This window comes from Tamandua tetradactyla, chromosome 25, assembly GCF_023851605.1.
Source record: "Tamandua tetradactyla isolate mTamTet1 chromosome 25, mTamTet1.pri, whole genome shotgun sequence".
NCBI classification, from domain to species: Eukaryota; Metazoa; Chordata; class Mammalia; order Pilosa; family Myrmecophagidae; genus Tamandua; species Tamandua tetradactyla.
The window spans coordinates 987575-1000605 of NC_135351.1; the positions used below are offsets into that span (position 1 = coordinate 987575).

A 13031-nucleotide genomic window follows, 5' to 3' on the forward strand; every position below is an offset into this window, starting at 1 on the left:
TTCTTTATGTTCAGCCCATGTCCTCTTCATGTCCTCCCTCAATTTATCGATTTCATTTTTGAAGAGGTTTTCCATTTCTGTTCGTATATTCAGCATTAGTTGTCTCAGCTCTTGTATCTCATTTGAGCTATTGGTTTGTTCCTTTGACTGGGCCATATTCTCAATCTTTTGAGCGTGGACAGTTATCTTCTGCTGCTGGCGTCTGGGCATTTATTCAGATTTCTCTGGGTGTCGGACCCAGCAAGGTTGTAAGATTTTTCTGTGAAATCTCTGGGATCTGTTTTTCTTATCTTGCCCAGTACGTGGCGCACGTGGCACACGTTTGTCTCAAGTGTTTGGAATGGGTCTCCCCCAGTCACCGATCTCCGCGGGCTGGGGATTTCGGATCCAATTTCTCCGTTGGTTCAGGGGCCGCGCGTGGTGGGGGCATCAGCTGCCGCGGCTTGAGGGGACCCTGTGGCTGGTTGCGGGCCGCAGCAGGCCTGGGGGATTCCCCACCGGACCAGGAAGCCTCCCGTGGGGGGGGGGGCTACCGCGGCTTGGATAGCCCTCTGATCTGAGACTCGTATCCGCAGACTCGAAGCAGAGACTTGAAGCCGCCCGCAAAAGAGGGGCGCCGGCCGTCTCGGCTTGGGAAACTTGCCTCTCCGAGACTCTCAGCCAGCCCGGGAAGGAGGGAGGGAGTAGCTCGGACCGCCGCAGCTGCCGCTGATTGGGAAATCGTGCGCCGCTCGGGGGTCTCACCGCAGCCGAGTCTCGCAGTCAGACTTGCCAGCCCAGACTTTGGATAGCCCTCTCATCCGAGACTCATAGCCGCGGACTCGAAGCCGCCCGCAAAAGTGTGGCGCCGGCCGCCTTGGCTGGGAAGCTTGTCTCTCAGCCAGCCCGGGAAGGAGGGAGGGATTAGCTCGGACCGCCGCAGCTGCGGCTGCTCGGGAAATTGCGCGCCGCTCGGGGATCTCACTCACTGCAGCCGAGTTTCGCAGTCAGACTAGCCAGCCCAGACTGAGTTACGCTGTGTGTCCATTCCCTGCTGTAGCCCCGGGAGCTGTTCTGTACTGTTTCTGTTCACCTATTAGTTGATTTGGAGTCGGAGGAACTAAGACGCATGTACCTTACTAAGCCGCCATCTTGGATCTCCCACTTGTTTTTTATAGAGAAGGAAATTGTCTATGGCCTAGGCCGTGGTGGCTGCATAGACAGTTGATCAGAGCCCTGAAATGAATAGGATTGGAATTAAAAAACAAGGGTACCTGAGGAAAAAAGAACACCTGTCTACAGATTCATGGAAGGGCAAAATATAGTTCATCAGTACAAGCATTGACAAATACTCCAGATTCATTTTTTCCTACCTTTCTTGAAGTTTCTTTCTCAGCACCATCATCAGTGTGCTTTATCAAGAAATCTGATTTACTGAAACTGCATCCCAGATGAAATGGCATTGAATAAGGGGTATACAATGTTGAGAAAAGGGCAGCAAATGTCTTGTGACCATAGAATCCATCTCCTACCTTATGTCAAATCACACGGAAGCAATTAATTTAATGGGATGACTGGTTCAGGTCAGGTGCCACCTCAGAGATGTTTGGGACAGTGTCCTTAATGAAACTGATCCTGACTAGTGGATGTCCTGACAGCAAGAGGAAGGAAGTCTGGTGACCTTGAGGATGAAATAAGACACCACTGTGATCAATATGTCACTTGTGCAAATTTTGTTCACTGTCACTACAATTATAGTCCTCATTTTTGCTTATAGGGTTTCTGGGTTTCACTGAATCTGAAGCTATGATTTTCCTGGGCTTTTCTGTTTCCTTTGAGCTTCTCATTCCACATTGATGGACCAGTACAGAGAGAATGCAATAATAATTTCACAGCAGTTGAAATTATGACCAATGTGAGGGAATCCTTTTCGTGGAAAACTGTGAAGATCAATGGGAGACATGGGATCAGCTATAGCATCAGAGGTGTAATTTCACTCATTTCTCTCCCATGTTAACTATTTATATGGATTGTAGCTGGGCATCCATTGGGAGAAAGGGGTTCATGTTAGGCTTCATCAAGAACTCAAGCTCATCTAAAGAGTGCAGACAGGACTTGCCAAGTGCCCTGGATGATGTAATTCATAACCTCTAAGCCTCTTCTCTAAATTCGGTCATGGTTCAGTGGGCTGTTCCTGCAATCTTCATTCACTTCACCCTGAAAGTATTTCCTCACAAGTGCACCCTGCTCAAATTTCTTTTTCACTTCAGAATTTCTACAGTACCACCTCAGTTCTAGGCTCAGACTCAGCATGCACACATGTACAGTTGAGATATGGGGACCTGGTGCTGAATTCCTTACAGGAAACTTTTGTTAGAGAGAGATGTGACCTTACAGAAAACTACTCTTCCTGTTCATTCTGAGGCATTTTTTAGAAGCATTCTGACTGTTCCTCAGAAATCCTCATGTGAAGTCTCTTTTCTTTCCCTGTGTTACTCTTCCCATTTCCTGTCACCGACTCCTTGGACTTAGCTTCAAATCAACTACCTGCATATTTGTGCTTGAATCAGATCACCTTTCAGGGAAAACCTACACAAAGCTAACAGACAATGAAATGGAAACCACAACTTGATCAGAAATTCTCACACATATTCAAATGATTCAGCATTCAAATATAGAAATTGAATCAATCTGCTTTAAGGAGTGGCATGCTTTTGACCAAATACCTTTATCAACAGAGGCCTAGAGAATTGAGGAATTACTTAAGATTTATCAAAATCTTAAACATATGATAGAAAAAAGTGTTATATGAGAAATAGTCATGTGTAATTTATGCACTCACATCCATTTCCATCAGAGAAGAAACACAAGTATTTCTTTCCACTATAATTCAGTTGTCCTTTGTGGTGATCATTGTCACTAAAATGATTTCAAGGGAGAGTTTTACAGAAACAACATAAACTAAATCTAGTATGCACGTCCTTCGATCTGAACCAAATGATAAATTAGTAGTCCTGATTCATGTTCTTGGTATAAAAAGTCATCTCTGACAATGTGGGGAAAAACATGGGAATTCAAGTTCAAACCGCAGAATTTTCAACTAACATCTTGTTCAACATGGGAAGATATTAAAACTCCAACTTCTAAGGATAAGTTTTTTTATTCCATACAAAGAATTTCTGAACAGAAGTTCAGAAATGAAAGTCTCTGTTGCTTCTGTTGTTATGTCAAAGTATCAAATGACCAGAAGGAAGCACACGTAATTGAATATTTCATTGTAATTGTACAAAAGAATAAATCATTAATGCATATTTTGTAATTTAATCCAAATTCCATTCCAATGCATTGTTCGAATACCCTGAGATTGCATATTAATGGGCTGCTTATTAATCTATTTCAAGTATATTTTTCTGACGTAAGAGCATAGTTCATTATGATCATTTTCATTAATAGGAGCAGCAGAAATTTAGCCCTTTTGGACTAACTTGATGTCCAGTTGTTGCTAAATAAATCAGATAAATTGTTGCTTTTATCACAGCTGATTTATGTAAATCTTGGTTTTACATACTTCTGGATAAGTGACAGGATAAAAATGAAGGAGTGGCTACAAATTTATTAGGTATGGACCATATTATATACCCATCCAATTAGATAAGAAAATATTTTAATAAAAATCATATTGCCAGTTTTAAAAATTGATAAATTTTTAATGTAAAATTGATAAAATTTATAATATAAAATTTATATTAAATTTTAATATAAAATTTTAAATTTTATATTATTTCTACAAAGAAATAATATAATTGATGGCTGGGAATTTTTCCTAGAATTAATGAGTAATCAGGAACTCTCAGTATTACTATCCTGCTTTAGAATTAGACTTTTTTCTGAACTTTCCTCAGAGCCTCTCTTACATCCGTGTTCCTTAGGCTGTATATGAGGGGGTTCAGCATGGGGGTGAGGATGGTATAGAAGACAGAGAGACCCTCATCTTGCTCTGAAGTATGCAAGGATCTAGGAGTCATGTAAATCAACATGGTTGGGCCAAAGTAGAAAAACACAACCAGTAGATGGGAAGAGCAAGTGGCGAGAGCTTTATGCCTTACCTTAGAAGAATTTAAGTGGGGAACACTGCAGAAGATAACAATGTAGGAGGCCAGAATAAGGCCAAAGGGTATAAGGATCAAAATGATTCCAGTTATGAACACGGCTTTCTCATAAGATGAAGTGTCTTCACATGACAGCTTTAGAACTGCCTTACCTCACAGAAGAAATGGTGTATTTCTTTTGAGCCACATCTGGGAAAGTGCATTGTATATAAAGTTTGGACAGGGCCATTAAGTGCCCCTCCTAACCATGACATAATGGCCATCTGAAGGCAAGTTTCAGAATTTATAATAACCATGTATCTTAAAGGATTACAAATAGCCACATATCGATCATAGGCCATCAGTGTGAGTAGAATGCATTCACTGCCTGTAAGGGAGGAATACAAATAGACCTGAGTCACACAGCCAATGTATGATATATCTGATGTCCCTGAGAAAAAGTTGGTTAACATTTTGGGGACAGTTGTGGAGGTAAGAGAGATGTCCATAGAGAGAGCTGGCTGAGCAGGAAGTACATGGGGCTGCGAAGCTGGGGATCCAGAGAGATAAGGAGAACCAGGATGGTGTTGCCTGTGGTGGCAACGACGTAGATGAGGAGAACGGTGCAGATGAGGAAGCCAGCAAGTCTCACTTCCAGGGAGAGTCCAAGGAGGGTAAAACCCTCTAGGATAGTATCATTTCCTTTCCTCCTTTTTATATACATCTGGACAAGCAAAGGTAGAAGTACATGAGTTTACAACAGGATACAGTACTAAGAAAATATCTTTCCCTTAATTGATTTTGGTGTAAAGTCAGGTGCCATATCTACGCAAATTTTGTAGAAGAATTGGGATGGAGCAAGCTTTAGTATCTTTTGACATTTTTATAATGACGTCTATAAGACAAACATGAAAGGGTGATCCTAAAAGATCCCTTCCTGCATTTATGAATCAAGGCATACAATTCAAAAGTTGACGCCTCTAGAAATTGGGAGATAAATATAAGATTGGCTTGATGACACTTTTAATTACATTGCATAAACAGCCAATATACTCCATTATTATGTGAACGGTCATAGACTTCTTACTCTGTATGACATGTCCTGTCCTTCAGCATACAAAAATTTCTGGATAATTTAATCACTCCAATTTTCTCTGAAGTGAAGTCATGCATTTTACGTACCTCTAGAATCATTTAAATCAGTATTTTCATTAACCACACAAGTTAATGTATAGAAAAACCTTATTAATGTTTTGGGTAATCATTATTACTCACCCTCTTGCCAGTCTAGTTAAGTATAACTTTCCTTTCTGGGTAGGAGAGCATCTACACAGCAAAATTTTATTTTATTTCTCTCCCTTACTTTCTGGGTTGCTGACCAGGGAAATCTAAAATGTAAGGTGGACCCTCAAAGTTTCATTGAAGTGGTTCTTTCTCTGACTTTGTATATTGGGTCGACCAGAATGGCAACTCCAGGTCACTGTTTGACCAGAGAGACCCATGGTAGCCTAGAAAGTTGAGGTGACCTAGAAGCTTTTTTCGTATAGTCACCAGAAAAATTCCATTCCATCCTTCATATATTTGTTGTACCTTGTAGAAAGAGAAGAAAGAACATTGGTAGGTTCACTGCAAAATTTCAGGGAGAGTTTGGATTTTCTAATCACTTGGTTCATTTTGGAAAAAAGCCTGTTTATTTTCCAACACTTCAGACTGTCTTCGAATTTGAAAGGTGTGTTTGTAGAAACAAACAAACAAAAATCCTCTTCTGTTAAGGTGTACACACCACTTCCCATCATTCAGATATTGTACTAATAGCAAAGGTCAGAAAAAATTTCAAGTGTTCTTTGAAGAATGGGATTGAGATCTAAAATGCCTAAACCACTGCTGGATCCAAAGTATGTGCAGGGTTGTAATACCTTTAAAAACCTGTGTTCTCCAACACAAGAGATTGCAATTAAGTTTGAAAGGTTACATAAAGATGTGTGGGGGGAAGGTGGCTTTAACTAGAAAAGACATATCCATCTTTAATGACATCCTTAAGGGTCATGAGGAAAGGAAACGATACTTTCCTAGAGGGTTTTACCCTCCTTGAACTCTCCCTAGAAACAAGACTTGTTGGCTTCCTCATCTGCACCATACTCCTCATCTACATCGTTGCCACCACAGGCAACACCATCCTGGTTCTCCTTATCTCTCTGGATTCTATGGTCACAAGACATTTGCTGCCCTTTTCTCAAAATTGTATGCCCTTTATTCAATGCCATTTCATCTGGGATGCAGTTTCAGAAATCAGATTTGTTAAATCACACTGATGATGGTGCTGAGAAGAAACTTCAAGAAAGGTAGGAAAAGATGAATGTGGAGTATTTGTCAATGCTTGTACTGATGAACTATATTTTGCCCTTCCATGAATTTGTAGACAGGTATTCTTTTTCCTCAGGTAATCCTGTTTTTTAATTCTAATATTATTCATTTCAGGGCTCTGTTCAACTGTCTATGCAGCCACCAAAGCCTAGGCCATAGACAGTTTCCTTCTCTATAAAAAACAAGTGGCCTAGGACACTACAAACCACTGTCAATGCAGATACCCAGAACACCCTTGGGCAAGGATGTAAGGCAGCAAATTTTCACTTTTGTTTCTCACACATGGCTCATGCAAATGCATACGTGATCCTTCCCCATATTTCTGTGTTCAGTCAGCTGGACACAGAGACCACTAAGTGAGGATGCAAGAAGGGGTATCTCATGAGATGCCAGTGCAATAGAAGAAAATGAGTGGGTGTTTTGCCATTTACCTACATACTTACATATGCCTTCTGTACCCTCTGATCCCAATCCCGGACATATTACTCCCATGTTGTAATTAATGTCTGTGGTGCATGCCTCAATTTATGTGTCTGACAGTACCCAACATAGGGGAGGGTTTTTTTATATATATATATTTTATTGTAAACAACAAACAAACATTCTTGACATAGTTACAATCAATGGCTCACAATATGCTCACATAGTTGTGTATTCATCACCATGATCATTTTTTTGAACATTTGCATCTCTTCAGCAAAAGAAAGAAAAAAGAAAAAACTCCTACATGCCATACCCTTTAACCCTCCCTCTCATTAACCACTAGTATTTCAATCTACTCAATTTATTTTAACCTTTGTTCCATAGAGTCAGTTTTTACTTCCTGGTGAATATTCAGGCTCTCGATCTCTATTATAACCTAGTAGAAATCCAAGATTATTATCTCTAGATTCCACTATTTCTCCCCCTAAAAATGGCAGGGTCTTGATACAGAAAACAGGTATTCACAAAGTGATGCCATTATTGGGACTTTATAGAATTCATTGTGATTCCTCATCTACCATCGATAAATCCAATAAAATTATATATGCTAGATCTAGATCTAAAAGATAAGGTGATATCAACGCAGCTTGGATCTGTTACAGAACCCTTTTTTGCTCATGATATTATGAGAAATAACAGCCTTCCCAGCTACATGATAGATGAGTTTTTGGCTGTTTTTTCTTGTTGTTGCATATTCAACTTCTAAAATCTAAAAGAGGCCACAAAGCACTACTTCCTATGCTATAGACAGAGCATTCAAGGGACATGACATGTCCTTTACCTTGGAGGGATTGTTCAGGATGACATGGACTTTTATGGTCTTAGAAGCTCTACCAATATGGCAGAATCCGCAGTCTGTGAAGTGTTTACCTTTAATATGATTTGAAACTGATGTATCTTACAGGGAATCCAGAGATTTTGATTTACTTGTTTAGCAGGTTCAATTAAGGTGGCACCATCAATAATGTACAACCAAGTGAGATTCTGTGGAAAGGAAAGATAACTGATTACCCTACAGCCTATATTATGACAGAATGCAGAGCAATCATTACTTTGGCACACATAACAGAGAACTATGTTGATTATCTTTAGTGATGAGGTTTAAAAAGAAGACCCTCTTCACAGTAACCAGTTTATCCCAAAGGGCAAATTGCACTTTCCATAAGCACAGCAATGCAGCAGAGCAACGGTATGTGGGCTACCTCTTGGTTAGGTCCATGGTAGTCCACTGCCATATGTCATAATCCATCTTCCTAATTAAGGGCTGTACTGTGCATTAAAAAAGGAGGTGATGGAAAGTAAAGTTTTTCATCCTTAAATTTCCAGTGGTGGTGTTAACCATTACAATCCATCCCAAAATACAGAATAACTTTTTAAATATCTGTCAATAATGATCAATTTCAAAGGCTTCCACTTGGCTCTTACTGCCACTTTGACACTTATGGCACACTCAGGAAGTAAATGGTAAGTCTACATCAAGGGCTAAGTAGATCTATCACAATTTTGGTGCACTTTAGAAATGTTAGCCCAACTGTGCAATAGGCTTGTGGTAGGAATCCACTTGCAGCTGCCTCATTCTTGCTTTTACGTAGAACTGATGATTGGTTTACAGATCAGTGTCAATGTCAGCACAGACTCTGTCAATAGTAGCCCTCACATCACTGTTGTCTCTTTCTCAACATATAATTCTTTTGAATTCTAGCCTTTATACCCTGTGAAACAACTGTTGAAAGCATATTTTATGTTATTGCCTTGCAGAGCATTTCTTCATGGAAACCTAGTCTCCTTCAAGCAACATACGTGGGAGTGGAAAGCTATATAAGCCGAGAAACTAAATTAAAGATCTTAGTTTACTATTATGCAGCTTATCTTAGTTTCCTGCTTTGAGAAAACCTGCAATTGACTCAGGTATAGTGCCCATACAACAACCCTCACCATTTTCAGCTCTAGTGTCCCCAACAGTTTTCCATTTACTGACCCAGACTTCATCAGGTGATGGATTCAGAACATGAATAAATCACCTTGCTCCCCCTACATCATTTGCACAACTGAGTCGGTGTTGTTCTAAAAATGGAACAGACATTCTTTACATTTTATTCATGTGCCAGCAACTGTGGGGGGGTGCTGTGTTTGCATAAACAAGTCATCAAATATCAGGACTGAGAAGATGCTGCCAGTATCTATGTGACTATAAGAGTGCAACATTACATTCATATATGATCATGCACAACATATGGTCACTGATAATAAAGAAATTTTTACAATTATAGAAATACCTAAAATGGGAGAAGGGCTTGGTAACAGATGTTACACTTCAGTGGTATATTGGGAAATACTAAGCTTATGATTTATGAATATTATTCTAAATATTTCCTAGTGTTTATCAGTGGATTAACAACTGTGGTTCATTTAATCATAATATATAAGAATCCAAAAGGTAGAACAATTTTTCTCTATTATTCTACCTCTGTACATTTCGCATATCCTAATATCTCCAAGTACCTCACCTAATTCTGTTCAATGTAGACACAGTATCTTTATTTATTTTGGTTTCTAGCTTTCTTTAATGACATTTCTTCATTTTGTAATTTTACTACATGTTAGAAAATGTATTTAGCATTGGATATTTTGGAATAAATAATAATATTCTAATTTATCTTATCTATTTGATCTTAATTCAGAATTTTGGATGTAGAAAACTGCTGAAAAACTACATCATATTTATTTATATTTATACTATTCTGTGATTTGAAAATATTTTGAAATTCAAATATATTTGAAGTTCAACTTTGAAGTTTCTGTAAAGTTTCGTAAATATACAATTGAATTAAAAGAGAATCAATATTCCATTGACGACCAAATGTTCACTCACTGTTTTAACTGACTTCCAGTTTCCCCTGTGACAGAGTAGCTTGTATTAAACTACTCTGGACACCATTGAAACAATTGTAACAACTTTAAAATATTTCACATTACTATTTGAATGTAACCTTAAGTCAATGGCCTACACGTATTCATCCAGATTTATGCTAAACAACTTACAACTTGTTTATGGGGATATATTCAGTTTCTTTGACATAATGCCCACCAAATGAGGACTTCCTGACATCATGAATAAGAACACTGAATAGAAGTCTAAAGTTATATGCTAAGAAGCATGCACCCTCTACAGTAACAGCAAGAAGAAGGAAAACTAGACTCAAAATACTACTAATTATCCATTAGAAATTAATCTTCTGGAACTTCAAGTTGATGAAATAAATTCTGTAATGAAGGGCAAGTATAGACGTCCCTGAGGAGACTTCTGTGGGGGCAACCAATCCCCTGGATTCTTCATTCACTTCACCTCATAAATAACCAGGCTCACTTACCACTCCTAGGTTATACAACTCAAGGTGAAATGCAGCAGGTAAAGTAAGAAGGTGGAACTTGCTTACCTGAAGACACATATCCAAATCCATTTCAATGAATGACTGCAACATACCACATGGCTTCTAGAATGTGGTACGAACATAAGAAATGAATATTATTTCTAAAAGTTTATGCTCATCAGGTGGTTTATAAAGAGGCAAAATGAGGCAGCAATAAATTAGAAGGTACTCTTGTGTGTTTGTAAATTTGGTTTAAAACAATATAAAGGTCATAATTATTTAGCTTTATGATCCAACATGATAACTCATTTCTGGATGGCCTCTTATAATGATAGTTCTGGCTCATTAACCATATGCCCCAACTAAAGAATCTATCTCTTATCATACTTTCTGAAATTTTAGATATTTTAATGACTTTCAAGATGGATACTCATTGTTGACTTATAGTCACCATGTCCCCCTTTATGAAACTTATGAACATAGCAAATTGTAAAGCAACTTAGGGTGATGGGAAGTGCATAGTTTTTAAAGTCTGAACATTATCTTGACCTAACAGGTACTTAGATCATATCAGTTCTCGTTCCCATATCCTCTAAGAAAACTTGGCCTTTTCTTTTCTAACCTTCACTGTTAGTTTAATATACTGCACAATCTTAAGCATCTGCATTCATTTAAATAGATGTGGCACAAGTTTAATATTGAGAAATTAATTTTGCACCTTTCAAACTGGAAGAAAGGAAGATGTGTTGAAAAATTAATGAGATTTTACCAAAAAATGGCCAACTGGCAAATACATGCAAAGTGACTTTGAGACTTCACAATAAATCTACCAATAAATCTATCTTCTTTCTCATTCTAAAATATAGAAAAGATTTATAAAGGGTTGTATGGGATTATTATGGTGATTATAAGATCAGGTTATCAGTGTCAGCTGTCAATAACCTCAACATTGTGCCCTATGATCACTGTTGCAGTATTGAGACCCCTGGTCAAACACAAACCTGCAGCTGCCCTTCCAGTTACCACATGGTACAAAGTCAGGGAAAGAACCACTTTCAGTGAGACTACGGAGACTTCAATCTCATAAATTAGACATTCCTTTTCAGTACTCTAAACATTAGCAAAAAACTTAAATGACGAACTCATTGTATTACCTAAATACATTCCCATGCAGAAAGGAAAGGTATTTTTATTAGAATGGAGAGTGGCAAGAGCGTGAGCAATTCCATTTCATACAAAGTATTGGTACAGTTTCTTATAAGAAATAACTATACAATTAATGAAAAATGTACATTCAAATGGTTGGGAAATACGTGTATGGTGAAACACTTCTGATTCACAAGGAGTACCAAGAAAATATAAAATTTTCTAAGTTGTAGAGCAAAACATTTTCACATTAAAAAAAGTTGAGAAGTTTAACAAATTTGCACTCATCCTCATAAGAATGGAGAATTTTGGGTGTTTATGCATTGCAATTGGAAGCACCCAGATATTCATACTCATCTGAAACATCTATGATCCATTAACAAAAGAATGGAATAGGAATTTTAAAATGGAAGCCAGACAAATTTTGTAGATAAATAATACACTAACTGAAGTTAAAAATTCACTGGATAGTTTCAACTGCATGTTTGAAAACTCAGTAGAAGGATTCAGTGAATTTTAGGATAAAATTATTGAAGCTATTCAGGCTGAAAATAGAAAGGAATAAAAGAATGAAAAAAAAATTCAAGCAGGGTTTAAGGTACCTGTGAGATATCATGAAGCTTACCAACATCCGCTTCTCAAATTTCCCATATTTGAAAAAATACATGAATATACACATCCAGGAAGCTAAAGGAACTCCAAATAGGTTAAACACAAATAGATGCAAACCAGGATAAATTACCATTAAATTGTCAAAAAATAGAAACAAGAGAGGATCCTAAAAGCAGAGAGAAATAACTCACCGTGTATAAGGGACCCTCAATAATATTAAATATCAATTACATATCACAAACCATGCAGGAAAGAAAGCAGAGGGCTGATATTTAAACTGCTGAAAGAAAAAATATTCACCAAGAATTCTACATAATAATATCTAAAGAATAAAATGTCTAAGAAAAAATTAATGAAAGAGATGAATCCTACAAAAAGAAACTAAAAACATATACAGACATTTCAAGTTCAAGTTTTGGAAGACTTAATATTATTAAGACGTCACTACTACTCAAGAGTTCTATAGATTCAATGCAATCTCAGTACAACGTTTTGGCATAAATGAAAAAGCTAATTCCAATTCAATGGAATTGTAAGGGGCTCTGAGTAACCAAGAGAAAGAGAACAAATTGGACATTTTACACTTACCAATCAAAAATTTATTACAGTGCCACAATTACCAAAACCCCCTGATGCTTGCATAAAAATATACATACAGGTTAGTGGAAAAGAATCCAGAATCCAGAAATGAGCCACACATTTATAGTCAATTGATTTTTGACAATGATGTCAAGTGCTTTAAAAAAGGAAGGAAGAGTCTCTCCAAAAAATGCAATATCCCCATGGAAAAGAACAAAGTGGACCCAAACCTTAGGCCATAAAAATAATTAACTTAAAATTGACATAAATCTAAGACCTAAAACCATGGAACTCATAAAAGACAACAGTGGGGACCCTTCATGACCTTATATTGGGCCTTATATTTGATTTCTTAGATATAACACCAAAGGCATGAGCAACAAAAGAAAAAATAAAATGGACCTAACTA

At 37.7% G+C, this 13031-nt stretch overlaps 1 pseudogene; it reads right to left on the bottom strand.

Annotated features, from left to right (window-relative positions):
* Positions 1-1020: 1020 nt before the first annotated feature.
* LOC143669246 (olfactory receptor 2M2-like) lies at positions 1021-12702 on the bottom strand (annotated as a pseudogene).
* Positions 12703-13031: the final 329 nt, after the last annotated feature.